Raw genomic sequence first — 6025 nt, forward strand, 5'->3', positions numbered from 1 at the left:
CTGAAATAATGCATCTAAAGATAATGCTTCCGAAATAACACATCTAAAGATAATGCTGATTCAAGGATTTTTAAGCTACATTTCTATATCTAAGAAATTACATGCCTGACAGAGGCTTTGACCTCCAGCCGCCCATATTTAGATTGACATCCTTAAAGCTTGAGGTTCCATGATAGCACCTGATCATTTCCCAATAGTTAGCCTTTATCGTCTTAATCTCTGATTCTCTGTTATGACTGTGTTGATGATTGTAGCATCATACGGTGGGGGAAATCACTTATTCTCAATAAAAATGGTTCATTTCTTCTAACAAATTTCTGTCTACTTGTTTGTGAATTAGTTTTTCTGACCTCGCTTGAAGATTGGGCTAATAGGTTGCCTGCACCTTGAGTTGTTCTTTAATATAATACAAACATTTCTTCTTATACCTGTGTTAGAAATAATATCTTCTCCACTTATTTCTCATATTCCACATGCTCAGTCATTCACATACCCATGCACATATCTTACACTACTTCAGAACCATGCTTGGAAAATAACATTTTGTCCAAGTTGGATCTTCAGGGGAAAGAGAAGGATGAATGACACTTTATTTATGTTGTTAACATAAAGTCTAAGGCAGAGAAGAGGTGACCTGAGTGGTTAAAGGAGTAATAGAATGAAAGACGTACTTTCCAGAGTTAGCAAAAAATTACAAGCGGATCTAGGTGTTAAAGTACACAGGGAAAGAAGAACTCGCAAAAGATAAATGAGAATAAAATGTTTTATCATACCATCTACTTTTGATGAAATTGGAAATATATTTGTTTTCATATATTTATTGAGATTGAAGAAATTGATTTCAGTCACTTAATTGACAAATACTTTTGAGTAGTATTGAGAAGCTCTCATACTAAACAGTGAAGACACAGTAGGAAAATTATAGACAAGTTTTCTGTCCTCACAGTCTTTACTTTCTAGTCCATGAAGATAAAAATAAACAACAAAAAATCATGAAGACAAATTCAAGCTGATAGTGAATGGAAGAAATAAAATGAATTAATGAGACAGACAGTGCATTAAAAATAAGAGACATCACTTTGCCAACAGAGATCCATATAGTCAAAGCTATGATTTTTCCAGTAGTCATGTACAAATGTGAGAATTGAACCATAAAGAATGCTTAGCACTGAAAAACTGGTGCTTTTGAACTGGTTCTGGAGAAGACTCTTGAGAGTCCCTTGGGCAGCAAGGAGATCTAACTAGTCAATCCTGAAGGAAATCAGCCCTGAATATTCACTGGAAGGACTGATGCTGAAAAAGAAACAGTAGTTCTTTGGCCACCTGATACAAAGAGGTGACTCACTGGAAAAGACCCTGATGCTGGGAAAGGTTGAGGGCAGGAGGAGAAGAGGGTGATAGAGGATGAGCTGGTTGGATGGCATCACCGACTCAATGGACATAAGTCTGAGCACACTCTGGGAGACAGTGAAGGACAGGGAAGCCTGACGTGCTACAGTTCATGGAGTCGCAAAGAGTGGGACATGACTTATTGACTGAACAAAAACAATGAAAAAGAAAGAGTAAGGATTGAACTATCTCTAGGAGGTGTTTGAAGTTGTGAGAAATGAGCTGACACCAATTGAAAAGAAAGATTACAAAGATCAATAGCAAGTGTCAGCGGGAAGAGTCAATTAAGTTTTGGGTTTGATAAGGTAGGGCTACATTTTTCAGGTGGAAAAGAGTAAAGTCTAGTTGCTCAGTAAGATTCTCTAATGCCTTAACTGGAGCATATATAAAAATGGGATTAAAAAGTGCAGTCAAATCGCTGAATCAGAGAACCTATTACTCTGTTGGATTCTGACTTAAGTGTTTTTTATGACCTTCCTGAATGCTAACATTTAGATCCTGTAACAAAAAAGCCTCTTCATACTCAGTTCAGTTCAGTTCAGTTCAAACACTCATCGTGTCTGACCCTTTACAACTCCATGGACTTTCCCATTCTATTGTTTTCCTCTATTTTTTCCTCTATCTTTGTATTGATCACTGAGGAAAGCTTTATCTCTCCTTGCTATTCTTTGAAACTCTACATTCAAATGGGTATATCATTCCTTTTCTCTTTTGCCTTTGGTTTCTCTTCTTTTCTTAGCTATCTGTAAGGCCTCTTCAGACCACCATTTTGCCTTTTTGCTTTCTTTTTCTTGGGGATGGTCTTGATCACTGCCTCCTGTACAATGTGATGAACTTCTGACCATTGTTTTTCTGGAACTCTATCAGATCTAATCCCTTAAGTCTATTTCTCATTTCCATTGTGTAATCATAAGAGATTTGATTTATGAATGGTCTAGTGGTTTTCCCTACTTTCTTCAATGTAAGTCTGAATTTGGCAATAAGGAGTTCATGATCTGAGCCACAGTCAGCTCCTGGTCTTGTTTTTGCTGACTATATAGAGCTTCTCCATCTTTGACTGCAAAGAATATAATCATTTGGTTTTGACCCATCTGGTGATGTCTGTGTGTAGGGCCAACTATTGTGTTGTTGCAAGAGGATGTTTGCTATGACCAGTGTGTTCCTTTGGCAAAACTGTTAGTCTTTTCCCTGCTTCTTTTTGTACTACAAGGCCAAACTTGCCTGTTATTCCAGGTATCTTTTGACTTCCTACTTTTGCATTCCAGTCCCCTATGATGAAAATGACATCTTTTTGGGGTGTTAATTCTAGAAGGTCTTGCAGGTCTTCTTAGAATAGTTCAATTTCAGCTTCTTCCACATTAGTGGTTGGGATATAGACTTGGATTACAGTGATACTGAATGGTTGACCTTGGAAATGAACAGAGATCATTCTGTCATTTTTGAGATTTTATATAAGTACTGCATTTCAGACCCCTCTGTTGACTTAAGAGGGCTACTCTATTTCTTCTAAGGGATTCTTGGCCCTAGTAGTAGGTATAATGGTCATTTGAATTGAATTAGCCCATTCCAGTCCATTTTTTGTTCACTGATTCCTAAAATGTTGATGTTCCCTCTTACCATCTCCTGTCTCAGTTCACTTCAGTTCAGTCACTCAGTCGTGTCTGACTCTTTGTGACCCCATGGACTGCAGCATGCCAGGCTTTCCTGCCCATCACCAACTCCTGGAGCTTACTCAAACTCATGTCCATCAAGTCAGTGATGCCACCCAACCATCTCATCCTCTGTCACCCCCTTCTCTTCCTGCCTTCAATCTTTCCCAGCATCAGGGTCTTTTCCAGTGAGTCAGTTCTTCACATCAGGTGCCCAAAGTATTGGAGCTCCAGCTTCAGCATCAATCCTTCCAGTGAACATCAGGACTGATTTAAATCACTTCCAATTTACCTTAATTCATGAACATAACATTCCTGGTTCCTATACAATATTGTTCCTTACAGCATCCGTCTTTACTTCCATCACCAATCACATCCACATCTGGGCGTTCTTTTCTCTTTGGCTCTGTCTCTTCATTCTTTCTGGAGTTATTTCTCCACTCTTCTCCAGTAGCATATTGGGCACCTACTGACCTGGGGAGGTTTTCTTTCAATGTCATGTCTTTTTGCTCTTCTATACTGTTTATGGGATTCGCAAAGCAACAATACTGAAGTGGTTTGCCATTCTCTTCTCCAGTGGACCATGTTTTTTCTGGACTCTCCACTATGACCAATACATCCTGAATGGTCCTACATGGCATGGCTCATAGTTTCATTGAGTCTGTTCCTAACTGTTGCTTCTTGACCTGCATACAGATTTCTCAGGAGGCAGGTAAGGTGGTCTGGTATTCCCATTTCTTTTTCACAGATTTTTGTGCTCCACACAGTCAAAGGCATTGGCATAGTCAATAAATCTTCAGATTCAGTAACAATCAAGTTTCAATGGGCAGAGATGAAGATGTTGCTCATCTGCATGTCATGCTTCATTACACAAAATGTGGTGTTGAGGTCCTTGAACCTAGGAGACTGCACACAATGGCCCACACCAGGTAAACTGAACCTGTTGTCAAATTCAGCTCCGGAATGAGGTTATACTCAGAATACAATTTGTCCAAGTGATGAAAAAGCTGGTTCTTTCAAGTGCAGTACAGTTTTCACAGCTACAACATTTGTTAAATCTGATCTGAGGATAGGACTATGCTCTGGGTTACACTAAGTTTAGTCTTACAAGCAGAGGAAGAGAATTTCAACACTTAAAGCTCTTTGAAAAATCTAACTTTTTTCCTTATATTCCTTATCATCAAAGATATGTCTAAAATAAAGAAGAATGTAATTTAGTAGGTGTGTATAAAAAAAATTTGTGTGTCCAGAAAAGGGTCTATCTTTTATTAGGCATGTATGAAATAATTTATATATCCAGAGAAAGGTTTTCACAAACTAACACTTAATATAGCTTTGGCATCTGAAATATTAGGACTGAAATATAAGAAAATCTGTTTCTATTAGCTTGAGTGAAATGAGAAAATAACAATAATGTTGGAAGAGACAAGGATAATAAAATTAGAGAAAATTTGTGTGTGTGTAGGGTAGTATGAGTTTAATGAATGTTGGGAAAATGAAGATTTGGCTTCACATACATTATCATATCAGGCTTCCCAGGTGGTGCTAGTAGTAAAGAATCCACCTGCCAATGCAAAAGACACAAGAGATGTAGGTTCAATTCCTGGCTTGGGAAGAAACTGCTGGAGTAGGAAATGGCAACCCTCTCCAGTATTCTTGCCTGGAAAAATTCCATGGACTGGTGGGCTACAGTCTGGGGTTGCAGAGTCAGACACAACTGAGTGCACACTCACATATGCATACACATCTAATCATATTATAACAGAAAGGAAAGACCATTGCCATGAGCGAGTTCCTTCTGTAGTCAGGAAATGATTTAAACTTTAATACCCCTTTAAGAGGAAACACAAAATCCTTTTCTTTGGTGAGCTACTGCATAATGTAGAGGTTCTAAATTGTAAAACCCATTATTTGTTCTTTCAGTCAGTTAGCAAACCTTAAGGTTCATGTTGCAGATATGTACTATCATCTGGTATTGGGTGCAGAGATACAAAACACATTGTTCCTTCTAAGAATTCAAAATGTTCATTGGATACAAAATAGTAAATCATAGATGCACATTAAAGCAGGTATATTTACACGTGTTATGGGGCAACTGAAGAAGAACTCAAGGGGGAAGCCTAAATCAGCCAGAATGTCAGAAGGGAAAGTTAGCTAAGAGTCATAAATTGATTCCAAAGGAGAAGGGTATATGAGCAGAGCTATAAAAGATGAGTTGAAATTGGTCAGTTATGTAAGAAGGAAAAAAGAATTCAAGGCAGAGAAATTTAGAAAAAGAAATGAATAAATTGCCAACTTATTTCTAGAGAAGTAATCATTACTGGAAAAGTTATAATCAACAGCTATAGAGGAGTCTTTGAATTTTCTCATGCTGCTCAGCCCAGTATCATAGCCACTAGAGATATATCTGTATTGAGCACTTGAAAATGTTGCTAAGTGCAAGATGAAAGGGGATATTAAATGTAAAGTACAAGCCAGGTTTCAAGGATGTAGTGTAAAAATATTATGAAAATTACATTAAAATATTGCTTAGGTATTAAATAATATTTGCATGTATTAGCTTAAATAAGGAGAAGGCAATGGCACCTCACTCCAGTACTCCTGCCTGGAAACTCCCATGGATGGAGGAGCCTGGTAGGCTGTAGTCCACGGGGTCACTGAGAGTTGGACACGACTCAGTGACTTCACTTTCACTTTTCACTTTCATGCATTGGAGAAGGAAATGGCAACCCACTCCAGTGTTCTTGCCTGGAGAATCCCAGGGACAGTGGAGCCTGGTGGGCTGCTATCTATGGGGTCGCACAGAGTCGGACATGACTGAAGTGACTTAGCAGCAGCAGCAGCAGCTTAAATAAAATATGCTATAAAATTAATTTACTTGTTTATGTTAATCTTTTTTAAATGTGACTCCAGGAAATTAAAAATTCCATACACATTTCACAGAATATATTTTACTCTACCATGCCATTTTAGGAGGTCTCAGCAAG

Source organism: Capricornis sumatraensis, chromosome 1 (assembly GCF_032405125.1).
Source record: "Capricornis sumatraensis isolate serow.1 chromosome 1, serow.2, whole genome shotgun sequence".
NCBI lineage: Eukaryota > Metazoa > Chordata > Mammalia > Artiodactyla > Bovidae > Capricornis > Capricornis sumatraensis.